This window comes from Camelus bactrianus, chromosome 6 (genome assembly GCF_048773025.1).
Source record: "Camelus bactrianus isolate YW-2024 breed Bactrian camel chromosome 6, ASM4877302v1, whole genome shotgun sequence".
In the NCBI taxonomy this organism is placed as follows: Eukaryota; Metazoa; Chordata; class Mammalia; order Artiodactyla; family Camelidae; genus Camelus; species Camelus bactrianus.
This window is the reverse complement of record NC_133544.1, coordinates 94,879,060-94,895,013: the sequence shown is the minus strand read 5'-3', so window position 1 is coordinate 94,895,013 and position 15,954 is coordinate 94,879,060. Positions and strand designations below refer to the sequence as shown.

General features: G+C 37.3%; 1 protein-coding gene across 8 annotated transcripts in view; it reads right to left on the bottom strand.

Moving 5' to 3' along the window:
- LOC141577995 (uncharacterized) overlaps positions 1–15,954 on the bottom strand; it is a 110,036-nt gene that overhangs the window by 76,678 nt on the left and 17,404 nt on the right. For all 8 annotated transcript variants that reach the window (XR_012507799.1, XR_012507802.1, XR_012507804.1 and 5 more), the window contains exons 2-3: positions 5,986–6,096; positions 3,215–3,280 (exon numbers count right to left, since the gene is read on the bottom strand). The gene's annotated coding sequence lies outside the window, so the exon portion shown is untranslated. The remainder of the gene's footprint in view (positions 1–3,214; positions 3,281–5,985; positions 6,097–15,954) is intronic.

Here is a 15,954-nt window from a genome sequence, read left to right as displayed (position 1 = left end):
AGGAAACAAAGCAAAAATAAACAAATGGGACCTAATTAAACTTAAAAGCTTTTGCACAACAAAGAAAAATATCAACAAAGTGAAAAGACAACTTACCAAATGAGAAAATATTTGCAAATGATATAACTGATGGGAGTTACTATCCAGAATATATAAACAGCTCACTCAACTCAATATGAATAAAATAAACAACCTGATTAAAAAATGGGCAGAAGACCTGAATAGACATTTTTCCAAAGAAGAAAAGACATATAGATGGCAGACCAGTACCTGAAAGGATGCTCAACATCACTAATCATCAGGGAAATGTACATCAAACCCACAATGAGATATCTCCTAACACGTATTAAAATGGCTTATCGAAAAGACGAGAAAGTGTTGGCTGCAATGTGGAAAAAAGGAAACCCTTGTGCACTGCTGGTGTAAGTTTAAATTGGTATAGCCACTATGGAAAACAGAATGGAGGGCCCTGAAAAGTTAAAAATAGAACCAGTACATGATCCAGCAGTTCCACTGCTGGGTAGTTATGCAAAGGAACTGAAAACACTAATTTGTAAAGATCTGTGCACCCCCGTGTTTGCTGCAGCGTTAGGTACAATAGCCAAGATATGAAAACAATCTAAGCATCCAATGACAGATGAACGGACAAAGATGCCTGTGTGTGTATAATTCAGCCACAGAAAAGAATGAAACCTTGCCATTTGTAACAACAGAGACCCTGAGTGCACTGTGCCAAGTGAAATAAGTCAGACAGAGGAAGACAAGTACTATATGATATCACTTACATGTGGAGTCTGAAAAATGAGGGAAAAACAAAACAAAACCAAAAATATCAAGGTTACAGATACAGAGAACAGACTGGTGGTTGCCAGAGGGGAAAGAAAGTGGAGGTGGACAAAATGGATGAAGGGGGTCAAAAGGTACAAACTTCCAGTTATAAAATTAAAAGTCACGGGGATATAATGTACAGCATGGTGACTACAGTCAGTAATATTATATTGCATATTTAAAGAGTTGCTAAGACGGTAGATCTTAAAAGTCCTTATCATTAGAAAAAAAAATTTTGCAACCATGTACGGTGATGTTATGTTAACTAGACTTAATGGGGTGATCCTTCCGCAATGTACACAAATACTGAATCATGTTGTACACCTGAAACTAATAATAATGCTATATGCCAATTATACATCAGTAAAAATAAAAGAAAATGTATATGGTCTTTATAATGATAACAAAAACAAAATTGTTCAAAGAGACTGTCAGCACAATGCCCACAAGAGGATATGAAATTCTAGAACTTTCACTAAATGACTACAGTCAATAAATACATGGTTTAATTTTTTTATTTAATACTCATGTGGTCTAGTATTATTTTCCTATGACCTCACTGAAAACATATTGAGATCAGATCACTCTTGGAGGCTTATTTCCTCTAACAGAAATATTTTATCCTAATGCTGATACTTTCTATCAGTTGACAGAAGGCTACAGAATGTACTAGGGAACAATCAAAAATCTACATACAGTCAATAAGAAAAAGTTAACTGAAAAATCTACATACCAAAAAAATCTACAGACAAGAGAAATATGTTAACAATGTTGAGATCAAAATTTAATATACTTGCCTATGTCAAAATCCAAATGGTCTTAAGCCTTAATCACAAAAAAAATTTTAATAAAATAAGAAAAACCAAACAAGCAAAATAAATCAACTATGCCACAAAGAGGCTGGAGCAACAGGAGAGGAAGATGGCTTGATGATACAAAGTAACTGTCTTTCCTGTCCCTTGCAACACTGAACATTTTTTATAGTTGGTACCAGCTGGCCTGTGCCAGGTGAACAGGGTAGTCAGGCACTGAAAAGCTGTGATGGTGTTATTATCAGGCAAACACAAATAAAAGGCATGAAGAGGTATGTGTTCTGATCATCCAGAGGGCACTATGTTCAATTACAGGCTGTGAATCTACCAGAATTTTGGTTATCATTACTGGCCCTAAAACCTTGGCCAGATAACTTTATCTCCCACCTCCCTTCAGTTTCCTCTTCCGTAAGGAGATGTTATGAAGATTACACAAGACAGTATGTGCCGAGGACTCAGTACCGTCCTAGCACATACTAAGTGCAAAATGAATGGCGGCTAATGTCCAATCATACACATGTGTGTTTTTGTCTTTTTGTCCCCACAAGTGACGTACATGTGTGTGTAAGATGGCACCTCCAAAACAGAAGGGCAGAAAATATTTTTACACGGAGTAATTTCAAAAACTTACAAATTTTAGGCCCCCACAGTACCTACTACATATGCAAGGTACTAATGCCCTGGGGCTTCAGTTAAGTTTTTAAGTCGACCACAAACCAGCAGATACACACATCTATTCTTTACAAAGTACAGCTTCATTAGGACAAGATACTTCGTGCATCTGCAAATGCTTCTTCAGTTTTGTTAGCATTTCTTAAAATTCACTCAGCTAGGCCAGCGTCCATTTCAGACACTCAAAAAGGCCAAAGGGAATATGAAAACAAATACATGTATGTACACGCATGACAGAGACACCGTGCTGTACACCAGAAACTGACTATACTTCAATTTAAAAAAATAAATTTTAAAAATTAAAACAAACAAAAAAAATGGCCAAAGAGTGCACAGCAGCTTCCCACACATTCCCTTTAGCCTGCTCCCTAGTGGGAAGCAAAGCAGCGTGAACTTCACTGGCCAACGAAGAGAAACGGATGCAAAGAAATAAAACTCTGTATGTATGACCTTGTTCATCACGTACAACTCGCTGACAACCCTGAAACAATTTCATATGCCAGTAGCTGCTTTAAAGAACTAAAAGGCCTGAGATTTTTTTTATATTTTTCTGTTTTCTCACTTTTCGTATCATCATGGAACTTACGTCACTTGATCCCCAATTCATCACCTATAATTCTGGAAATTCCATCATTTTAGTATGTGAAACATGTTGAGACCAAGACAGGTGAGTAAATAGACAGCAATCAATGCTTCCTTGATGTTCATTTCATTTCTGAGCACAGTTAGGATATCAGGTTTTACTGAACACCATGTCTACTTTGTTCTATTAGTCTATTTAGAGAGAATTATGTATTTATCAACTCAGTAACAAAGTAATCAATTAATTTTTAAAAGACCAAGTGCAATTATTGTTTCCCATTGAAGCATTAGAATTAACACGGAATAAATAAATGAATTACCTTTAGTGGGCCATTTATGTGGTCATCCTGAACTTCCACTGTTGAAGAATCATGCCTAAATGTTACCTAGAGATAATAAAGTTTATTAGCCAACAAAAAAGAAAAAAAAAATCAAGCAACACAAGCTCATCAATGCATGAATCCATTTTTATTACAAGTAATCTAAACAAACAGCTGCCTAGTTTATACAAAATCTCAATCCCTAAGTAGATTAACTGAAAATTTTATTATTTAAACAAAAATTCCCAGACTAACTTACTTGATGTTTCACATATCATATTTTATGCAATACTATTAGTAATTAGTTTAACTGTATAATTTCTTTTCCTAAAAAAAAATGAGGGAAAAAGTGGTGGCAATCTTAGGCTGTTATATGAGGTACTCCACCATTTTGTGAAGGCCCAGCTCAACAACAAGCAACAGTAACCCTCCCTCAGAGAGCCCTAGCATCAGGCTCAGGCATAAATATATAATCTTCACAACACCCTTATTAGGTAGGTGTCATTATTCCCATAATGTTGATAAGAAAACTGAGGGACGGAAAGGTTAAGTGACTGGCCCAGGACCACGGAACTAGGACATGGTGGAGCTGAGACTGAAACTCAGGCCACCTAGATCCAGAACTCTGTGTTACTACAGAAATCAGAGAACGGAACACCAGCCATGAAGTAACAATCAAGGGGTAAGTTTAAATACTTAATTAGTTGGTTAAAAAAATGAAACAGCTTCCTGTGTTCAGTACAGAAAAGGTTGTTTTCCCTATACAAAGCAGGAGTTCTTACAGGGACTGAACCATTAACATGGTCTTATTTGATGTGCGTGGTCGTTAATTTAGGTAACAGACTCACAAACCACGTATGAAAGGACAGAGCCTATACTCACAGCATCGCGGGCATTTCTGTTTCATACAACGGCACTGTAACACTTTATTTAAATTATGTGTTTAGATGTCTGCATCTTTCAGTTAGACTTAAGCCACTTAAGGATGAAGACAAGATGTAAATCCTAGAGTTTCAATACCTGACATAGTGCTTAGCACGCAGTCAATGCTCAATAAGGGAAAACTGATGGGGAAGAAGTGTATCAACACATTGCTGAAAAATTTACTAACTTTGAATCATAAATAAATTAAACTGGCACAGAAATATATTACGATACTTGTTGAGAAAATCATTAGCTTTGAATTACAAGCAGCTTTTCAGGGCAGCCACAAATACTAACAACAAATTTCAGACAGTCAATATTTATAAGGCACAAGGTCCTGGTTGGCACTATCAGCAGAAGCAGTAGAAACTAACTAACTTTTACTGACACCAAGAAACGGCAGAGTTGCTACCTGCCATTTAGCTGGTTCACTCGTTACCCAGAGCCCTCGAGCTGCGATTACCAGTCAGGGCCTAGATCTAAGGCAGCTCGGGGCCTGGCCAGCGCCACTCCAGCCCACGTGGAGCACCTTTCCTCACCGGCACGGAAGTGCTCACCTACAGGCCGAGCTCTGCTGAGGAAGGTCTCGACCTGAAGGGAGGGGTTTTGTCTAATTCACACGAAGATGTTACATGTGTGAGCAGTAGCTCCGTCTAAAAGAGTGAGAAAACTGATGGAAAAAAAAAAGCTTTCTCTTCATCTCTAACATAGTAATGGCAAAAAACAAGTGCTCAGAGAACAGCAGTGTGTGAAGTCAGAACAGGAAATGCCACTACAAGAGCACTGGAAGATGGTCAAACCACAAACGCGCTCACAGGCACCAAGCACGTGCAAACTGACGGCAGGGTGGGGCACCGGGACAGGCATCCCGCAGGCTTACAGTTCATTTAAAGGCCTGATCACAATGGCTCTTTGTAAGGGAGAATCACCCAGGCAGTTTTCCTCAACATATCCATGAGTAAGGAAGGAACCTAGGTGTACAACGTGTGGAAAGGGCTCCGAGGAGGCTCTGATACTCTCCCCTGGAAGTACATCACCTCCAAGGCCTGTTTAACTCCTGGTGTTTAAACCAATGTTTTACAGGGCATCTGCTAATCTGGAATATAAATCCCTTGGAAACAGAGATCAGGTTATTCTCATATCCCCATCCTCCTTCCCATCTAAGAGAGTAACCTGCACAGTTTGCCAGACAATAAATGATTAACAAAAGAATAAAGATCTACCTTGAAATCTTTCTCTTATCTCATATTTTCCAACACTGAAAACTTACTACAATGTAAACAGTTACATTTCTTTATGTCCATTATCTGAGACAAAGCACAGATTTTTAGAAAGATTTTTCAAGAAAAGTAAAGGGTAAGGAATCCACAACTAGATCCACGATCACCAGTTATAAATCACATCCCAATCTCATGGTTAAACCTGTGGGGGCGGGGGTGTCTTAGAACTTAAGTGCTATGGTCATTCCCATTCTGCCACTAAATTCTAATAATGGCCCTGGAGAAATCACTAACCCTTTATGAACCTCATTTTTCTTACAATAAAATTAAGAAATTAAGCCATATGACTTCTAAGTTCCTTTCCAGCTCTAAAAGGCTAACAATACAAACAATAACAAGTCTGTGATGAAACAGCATTGAAAATACCAGCTGGGATCATCTAATTTCATTCTAACTGCAATACTTTAAAATCACAAAGAACGCTTTGTTTTCGGGTATTTTTACAATCATCACTCCTAGAAACTAAATTCATCTTGCAGGAAAAAAATTTCTTAAATACACTCACCAAATAAAAGTTTAATTATCAAATACTAAACATATAATTTATAAAATCTACATATACTGTACCTTGACTTTGACAAGTCTTTTTGCTGTCTTGATCTTGGCTTCACAAAAGGCTCCTCTGTATTTCACACTCACATCAGTGCCCACTGTCAAATAGGGAGGCTCATCAAGGGCCTAAAAATGCAAACAAATATAATTAGATTTTGACTCTCCAATTCTTCCCCACAATCAGACCTTAGAATGGAGAACCCAATCCTACTGTAGTTATAAAAGTTGTAATAGATGGATGTATTTGTTAACAGGAACAATCCATCAAATACTTAAACTTAAAAATAAGTAAGTATGTATCCTAAAGCCTGTGTAAATGTACTAAAATGTACATCACATAATACATAAAGGCATCCTTTTTCTCTCTATAAAATACATACGGTCCATGATGTGAATTAGCTCAAACACAAGTATATTATTCCATCCACCCCTCCATCTACCCATTCATTCAAATATTTTTGTCCTAAACGACCACTGAAAGAGAAGGCAGGTCCTTAAAGCTCAGTCTGAGAAAGTTCCAATATTCAGGCTGTCTCTTGCCAGCCACCCAAATTCAGAATGGCTCTGTTATATCCCTGTCTAGGCAATTCTATGGCAGACGAGCATGCGAGGGGCTGAGAGGGGACTCCGTGTACTCAAACTACTGGTGAAAACTAGATGAAGAAATTAAATCTAAAAAGTCTCAAGTGAAAACGAGCCACAATGTCTCCAATGCTTTGGCATGGGTTCACTGTTTATTTCCTATCTATAATAAATACTAAGTTTCCTCACCTGTGATTTAATTCTTAACAGTCCTAGTCTAGCTGCTCTTTTTATAATCAGGTGATTTTCTGCACAGGATCTGTATTTCTATGGAGGTCTATGTATATTAAACAATTTCATAGTCAAAGAAAGATTATGTAAGTAACTTTTCCCAAAGTGTTTTACAAGAAATACTAACATCCCAAGATGTTCCATCAGAAAGAAAAGGAGTTGGGAGTTTGGGAAAATCAGTTTATTGAATGAATTCCCACTCTGCCTCATCATTTCCCAATCTATTTGTCCAAAGAACCCCCTTTTTTTTTTCTATTAACATCCTGCAGAAATTCTGTACAGCATAGGCTGAAAAATGCTGCTATTCAGCAATAAATAATGAAAACATTCATTTCATTTCGATCTGAAAATAAATTCACCCTTAATAGTTCCGGCTAATACAAACAGAAGAGAAAGACCCTCCCTCAGAAAAAGATACTCTAATGCTCTAACAAAAGCGACCATAAGTCTATCAAATAACTTTAATAACCCTTTTAAAGGTGGGGAGGCACCACAAACCACAGGGGCGCCGTGGCCACCAGCGTCAGGCCGGCCTCTTAGTGGCCCCTGGCCTCTGGTTCTATGCACTTCATGAGAAGTATTTAAAAAAAAGAACTCAAAACGCATCAAGTATATACTTTTTAAAATCTACTTAGGAAAGTGCCTGTATTTCAATTTATTTATGCCATAACAGAGGTGTATCCTCATAGAATGATAATCATTTCTGCAATGCTACCTTTCAAATTTGTTGGTATCATTAACTACAATTTGATAGCTCTGTACTGTTCCTGCACGCACTTTAAGTTCATAAATGCATTTCAACGTCATGCCTAGCCTTCTCAAAATACCATTTTCCCTTGGTCAAAATTTTGATTAAATTTCAGACAAGCTAGTAGCTTTATTTTAGCAAGAATATGAAAGGGATTCACAATAGTTCACTCAGAAAGTTTAGGAAATTTTCAATAAGACATCAGTTCACTTTGTGGTTCAATTGATATTGTATGTTATTGCTAGAAAAGCCCAAAGGGTGTGGCACCCTTCATGGCCGCAAGGCTCATTACTCTTCACAACTTGCAAGCTCTCCCATGAACACTTCCTGCGTTATTAGCCACTAAATATTTATTTTCGTAAACAAATAGTACAGTTAAATAAAACTAATGAGGAACCCAAAACTGTGAAATGTAGAAGAGAATAAGAGATCATTTAAAAGTTGCATGTAACAAACAAATATTTCAGAAGCGATAAGCTCTTTATTTTTATTACAGAGAATTTTGAACAAAGAATAGTTACTTTTGTGTTCCTAAAGTCTCATCACTAGATGAATATAATAATGAGTTCTGTATACATCTGTTTAACAAGCCTATGTCAAAGGATTAGTGTTACAAAGCTGGTCAGAATGAGACACAGTCATCTGGAACTGAAACTATGCCCCAAAGTATGCGAATTTCTAGAGAGAAACAAACAAAACTCACAACCTACACAGTCAGACTTGCGCGTAGTTCTGGCAGACCACGACGATCACTCTGTTACTAGCACAACGTGGGACCAAAAGCACAGGCTTTCAGAGAAGAATGACAGGGTCCTCATCCCAGCCCTCCTCTGTGTGCTAACCAGTGAGCCATTGGAGGCTGCTGAACCTTCAGTTTCCACATCAGGAAAATAGGGTCACCTTAGAAAGTACTCCGTCATGAAGCCCAGAGTGTGCAGCCATTCACAGTTACTATTAATATGATGAAACACTCAGTGTGGGCAAACAAGACATTAAGCCAATGCAAATTCAGATTTGACACGCTTCCTTTTTTTCTTCTTAAAATGGGAGAGGCAAAATCTCGTATTTTTGGTGGGGGGGTGATCAGGGTTTTGTTTTTTTTTTTTTAGAGGAGGTACTAAGGATTGAACCCAGGACCTCGTGCATGCTAAGCATCACTTGAGCTATACCCTCCCCCCAAAACCTCATTTTAAGTGACTGTTCATCATAAGGACGTACAAGGTGAAAATGAACCATTTTCTCACTTTTATCAAAGATATCTATATTATGTTATACATACACACATATTAAAAATAAAAAATTATGTTATACATACACACATATACATACACAGCTGTTAAAGAGGGATTAACCGATGAGAAAGGCACTGGAATAGAGTACGTACATGAAAATATTTTATTCAAAGTAAATCTTCCTGATTTTCTTTAAAAGTTTCCTTTTTTTTGTTTGTGGCTTGTTTGTTTTACAATTGGCATGTATTCTTTGCTTTTTAAAATGTATACTAAGGAACATTTCAAACATATAAAAATGATAGAATGTATAATAAATGCCTCACAGACTTATAACCTGGCTCCCACAATTATCACCTCAGACAATTTTGCCTCATCTATACACCTACCCATTCCTCCCAAACTCGGATTATTTTCAAGGAAACCCTAGATATTGTATTACTTCACCAGAACAACAAAAAGTACTACAATCTATTGTGACTGGGATTATGCGCTATCCTGAATTTTCTTATTAACACTTTTCTACATTCTTCCATGCGTATGGAATGATTTTATTAATAAGGGTCGGTGTAACACAGTAATTAAGACCACAGGCTTTTGAATTAGATGCTTAAGTTCAAATCTACCACTTAGTAGCCAAAAGACCTTACCTCTGGATGTAACAAATAGTGACTGTATCACAGCGATGAAGAATGAAATGCTACATGTAAAATCTTAGAACAGGACCCAGCATACAATACCAAATAAAGGCTATTATTATTACTTAATTATCTGGGGTATGGTTGTGAGTTTAAAACATGTGTAATCCTATACAAGAGAGACTCCATATAACTATAACAGTTGAAAGTATAATTATATGTATAGGGGGTAGTGTTTAAAATATCCCCCTTATCAGAAAAAAAGTAATCGTGTTGAATTCTAGCAGTGAGAAAGGTTAACCGTCCGTGGGGGCTCTCCATCAAGTCCACCACAGCCCTTCCGTGTCGCATAAAGACAACCAGACAACACACCTATTCTGAGGCTACTGTGCTCTGACCCAACACCGAGGTTCACCCAAAGAACTGTGTCAGCAGGTTAACCAAGATTCCGTCCCGGTCAACACCAGCCCTGTTAGCTGTATATCACCAGAAAAAAAAACTCCTACTTTCCCTTTTTGTTCTGCTTCTCTGATTGTGGTCAAAAATATAGGCCATCTCAGAGGCTAAAACAAAATGCTTTTAAATAGCACCTCCATGCCAAAAGCGGAATTAAACTACTAAATTATCATTCCTTTGTTTAGCAAACAGAACAGTATTCCAGTTGTCAAGGCAACAGCCACCTCACAGTTATCCCGGCACTGCTTAAACAATTATTTTTCTAGTCAATCTACCAAATGCCTGGACTGGCACCTGAAAACCACTGAATTCCATGGGGACACTAAAAAGCATAAGCAATTTTTAAATTAGCTATTGGTGGATAATAATCCTTCAAGAAGCCAAAATGCCATGGAAATACGTGGCATAAGCACCCAAATGAATCAACAGTGATATCTAATGTGACTTGGGCTACACCAAGTATGTAAAATAAGTTTTAGAAAGACAGTAGTTGAATCAGTTCTCCCAATGGCTAATGTCGACACTGCCTAGGAAATATTCAGTTATTCAAGATCTATTTTTAAAAAAGCAAAACATGCTAGATGACATTTTATGAGGTAGGTTTTTAAAAAGAGTAAGCATTCGAATTGGTTACTAAGGCAATGCCAATGCAGCCAGGAGAACCAGAAAACAAGAGTATCAAATTTGGTACTAAAACCCTCAATAGATAAATATATTTAAACACACGGTGTGACAATATATCTAAGAAAACAGCCTTTTTGTACATAACAATCTCAGAGGCATTAAAACAATAATGAAAATAATTCTAACGAATGAATGAAAAACACTCACACCCATATATAAAAGGATGTATCATTTTAAAACTAAGTTTAAAATTAAAATGCATGAGTTCTTGAGACATACTAAGAAATGAGTAGGCTGAGGAAATAAAACTGTGCAATCTAACTTTAAAATCTTCTCTGGAGCCATTTCCTCTCCTCCTCTTCATGTGGCTCTAAGGACACGGGGTAGTGAGGGGTCAGAACTGGGGACAGGAGGTAAGAGACACATGCTGCGTATACAAGGCTATGAGGGGGGGCAGGTGGAAGCACAGCGAGCCTTGTGGCTGAGCCCAGGGTGGAGCTAAGAAGGGGGTGGAGGAACAGAGGTACACAGTTGGAAGAGGTGTTACAGCGACTAAATAAGTAAACTGAATGATCAAATAAATCAATGTCCTAAGGATAGCTGGGGCAGTGTTTCTCACTGAGAAGTTTAAAAGGAAGGAAGGAGAAAGGTTAAAATGAAGTTTAGGGTACTGGACTGGAATTAGAAATATAAATTCATGGTTGTATTACACGCACACATACAAACACAGCAAAATGAACACGCAGTTACAGGTGCATACGTGTACATGCAGATGTATTTGTATGTGCATACATATACATCATACAGTTTCCTAACTATGTCCACCAAGAAGGCCTAAGAACAACTGACAGCCCAGTGACAAAAAGTGCACCAAAGGCCTATATCTTTATTTCTAAAACTCATACTATATTAAAAGGAACCAGAGATCCTTAGAGAAATGACTAATTTCAAAGTTGAGCAGGGAAAGTACAAGAAGAATCGAAAAAAAAATCTTGTACCAGAAAGTAAGGAAATGGCTCAGTGAATGATGGGGACATTTCAAAGGGACACAGGAGCCACACTGAAGGGGCTCCTACCAGCCAAATGGGGGAAAGTTTGTGTATCATAATCAGTATTGGCTGTCCTGTTATCCCATTAGGCATGTATGTATATGTCAACACTGAATGACTTAAGATGTGTGCATTCCACGGTAAGCAAATTATACTTCAGCTCTAAAATTAATGATAATAACAAATTACAGTCTATTCAATAAAACTGGCATCCATGAGTCCATATTGACAAATGAATGAAAGAATGATGAATAAATAAATAAATGCAGAAAATGGAAATACAGAAAGAGGAAAGCTCTCCCTTACAGTAAAATGTCAATAGATGCAGCAGGGGTGATGGAAACAGAGTCATCTTTCGGCAACCAATTTCACAGAGTTATCAATAGATGCTAAATGGATGACTGAAGGTTGAAGAACAGGATACTGGCATATTCCTGGAACACTACTCAGTTATCAGAGGTGGAATGATGTGATGTACTGAGAACAAAAGAGCATCCTTTCTGTAGTACACCTGCCAATGGCGACTCTGACAATGAGAAAAATTAGGCAGATTTATAGAATGTAAGATGTGCATTCCTTAAGACTTTAAAGGATTTGAAAAATATGGAAAACTGGGAAAGACTTTCAGATTGAAGCAGTCTGAAGAGACATCATAATCAAATGCAACTTGTATTCATAGATTAAACATGGACCAGGAAAAAAAAAAAAGGAGACATATTATTAGGAGAGTTGGTAAAATTTGAAAGGGGTCTGAGAATAATGCTGACTTCCTGATTCAGAGGGTTGAATGCAGGACAGGTAGAAGAGTGCCCTTTTTGTTGGGAATTACACTGTGGAGTATTTAGGGTGACAGGACATCATGTCTGCGGCTTGCTCTCAAAAAGTGCGAAGATAATGAGAACAGGCCCGTCTACATGTACACACACATATATATTATATGAATTATTTGTACTGTAAATTTGAAATTATATGAAAATAAATACTGTAAATTTGAAATTATATGAATATAAATTCTTTTTTAAAGTAGTATATACTTACTGGGCATTTGCATATCTTTTTCTATGAATTGTTCATGTATGTTCATTATCTGTCTTTCTGAGTTACTCATTTTTTGTAACAAAATTGTAAAAGTTCTTGCATATTAAAAAAAAAATCACACGATCCTACTGTACAGCACACGGAATTATATTTAAGATCTTTTAATAGCCTATAACGGGAAAGAATCTGAAAAAGAACATATATATATATATATATATATATGCATATTGTACCTGAATCACTTGCTGTACACCTGAAACTAACACAACATTGTAAATCAGCTATACTTCAATAAAAATTAAAAAAAAAAATCAACCCTCCCCTCCAAACATAAAAATCTTCTCTAGATGCTACCAATATTTCCTAATAGTCTTTCTAAAATTTAAATTACTTAGATAGAACCACAAATTATTCATAAGTAAATTTTTGACCCGCATCTATTAACCAGAGAGATACCTACATAGTGACAGATATTAACAGAGGGGTGTCTGCATATTTCCGGACATTTAAATAACTGAGAAAAGACATTCTAACTAAAATGTTCATCATCAGCAAAGAAATTAAAAGAGAAATATATTTGGAAGGACATTTAAGTGCCTACTGTATTTAAGACATTATTCTATGCGCCAAAGCAGCAAAGGCATTTTCCTCATGTAACACAAAGGTAGCCAATTCATTCTGCCCTCAGAAGAGGTTAATCTTATTTGTTATCTTGTTAGTGAAGTCCAAACCTTATTCAAGACTAGTTGGCCACATTTAACATCGTATGTTCCAGCTATAATTTGGATTGGGGGTGGGAAGTTGTCAAAGCCTTTAAATTAAAATCTCAGAAACCTCAAAAGTAATTTGATATACAATTTTGAAAGACTGCACTAAAAGTAAGATTTTAATCTTATATGAAAAAATTAACTACTAGTCTATTAACCTACTACTCTTTTCTCACTGAACTGAATACTTAATGAATAATTAACCTAAATACTGGTTAACCAGAGTATAAATGTATTTCATTATAATACAAAGTTAGCTACTTGGAACTGCTCTAGGAAAACAGTCATTTCAAAGAATGAAATCACAATAATACATTGTGCTCACCTCCTAAGGAGTCTCAATTTGTATTGAAACTATCACTAAAACTGGAAAGACCTTTCTGATACATCTCATCAAAAGAATCCTCTTTTTATATTATAGGTTATTAGTCTACAACACAAGATAAACAGTGACATTAAATGCAATAATATGTGAGGCTTTTTTAAAGCCTTATTTTTGAGTGTGCATATTTTAGGGCGGGTGAGTGAGTGGGTGAGTGGGTGTGATTTGTTTTGTTTTTGGTCCGTTTGTTTTTCTCCTGATCATCATCCCAGCAATTTTCAAGTTTTTATTGGTGGCACCAAATGATCACAGTAGTTATTTCTGTGTTGTAATTGCTCACTCGTTTAACTGACCCCCTCCACTAGACTCCTTTGAAATGAATACTAGATCCTAGATTGCATCCCCAGTTCCTGACTGGTGCCTGCTGCATAGTAGGCTTTTGGTGCAATATGTGACTCAGTGGATGGTAATTTTACATGCAGCCTCTCAGCCATTTTCTTCTCTTACCTTCTTTCTCTTGTTCTTTCCCCACTCAGTGATGAGGGAGTAGGAGAAATAGGGAAAAGGGGAGAAGGAAAAGGAAGCTGAAGAAGAATGGGAGGAACATTTGCTGCTGGGTTCTTAGTAATAATAGTAATAATTCTGTGCCTAATTCTCCCTCTCCCCACTCCAGGGATGAAATAACTTATTTTTGTTACAAAGAATGGACATTTGCTATTCTAGTTTCAAGTTACTGGGTAAGGGATATGATTTTTAGTTTAAAAACTAAAAAGGCAGTATGTATGCTGAAGTATTTAGGGGAAAGTGCACTGATGTCTGCCATTTACTTCACTTTTATTATTTATTTATTTATTTAAAAAATTGAAGTATAGTTTATGTGCAGTACTATGTAAGTTACAGGTGTACAATATAGTGCCTCACAGTTTTTAAAGGTTGCATACTCCCTTTATAGCTATTATAAAATATTGGCTATATTCCCCAAGTTGTACAGTATATCCTTGTGGCTTGTTTTATACATAATAATTTGTACCTCTTAACTTCTGACCTCTATATGCCCCTCCCCCTTCCTATCCCCCTGGTAACCTCTAGTTTGTTCTTTAGATCTGTGTGTCTGTTTCTGTTTTGTTATAGTCACTAGTTTGTTGTACTTTTTAGATTCCACATATAAGTGATGTCATACACTATTTGTCTTTCTCTGACTCATTTCACTTAGCCTTGCCGTTTACTTTACAGTCCCTGTCTGAGCATCCCATTGTCTGCCATAGCGGAGTCTCGTTCTGATACACACTCTCTTTCTTCAAACTGTATTATTATGCCTTGTAATTTTTTACTGAAGGCTGGACATGATGTACTGGGTAAAAGGGACTGAGGCCTTTAATATGAGGTTTTATATTTATCGCCTAGGAGTTAGGCTATGCTTACTGTTTGCTGTAGCTGTAGGTATTAGAGGCTAAAATTTCCTTTCGTGTACTCGTTTTTGTCTTTTGAGTTTTCCTAGAGATTTCTTAAATAAGGTCTGATACATGCAGGTTTTCATTTGTAATCAAGTTTCATTTGTCATTATGTAGGAGTTACGTGGATATAATGTAAAGGTGTGGGGGAAGTAGTCCTGTGATCAGGTGTCATTCTTTTAGTGAGCTGGTGTCCTTGGGCTGTGACCTTAGATGGGACAGGAAGGCTTGAGGGCTGGAGTTGAGTATTCTACTCCCCCACCACTGGTCAGTTAGGCTCTGGTAAAGCCCCGGTAGGTTAGACTCTCATAAAACAGTTTCTCTTGAGGGCAGGGCTCTGTTTTTACAGAATATTCTGGGTGTATTTCAAAATGGTGAAAAAGTTTCCTTTTCTGCTGCTACAGCATTAGGGAGATTTTTCTCTGATGTTCTCTGTGAGAGCCTGTGCTCTCATTTCATGAGTGCATGAAAGTGTGGGGGCTTTCCTAACCCTGAGCCCCTTGGAGTTTTTCCGCTCTCAGGCTGTCCAGGTGGGGCCTCCAGCAGAGGGCTCTACTCCTGCGCTGCCTCTCTGGTAAATTACGGTAGTCTGTGCTGGCCTGTTCTCACTCCAGTCTGGGCAGTGGTTTCTTCTGTGACCTTAGTTCTCTATTGGATGTAAGAAAAGGTGCTGATAAGTGAAGACTAACTGCTCAGCCCCTGCACAGCCTAAGAGGACAACTTTAACTAGGGTTCCCATGCAAATCCTCTAAACAATAGACACATGTCTCAGTGGACCCTTGAATGAAAACAAACAAACAGCCATGTGAGGATTTGGAGGCTTAGCATAAGAAATCAAAACTAAGTGAT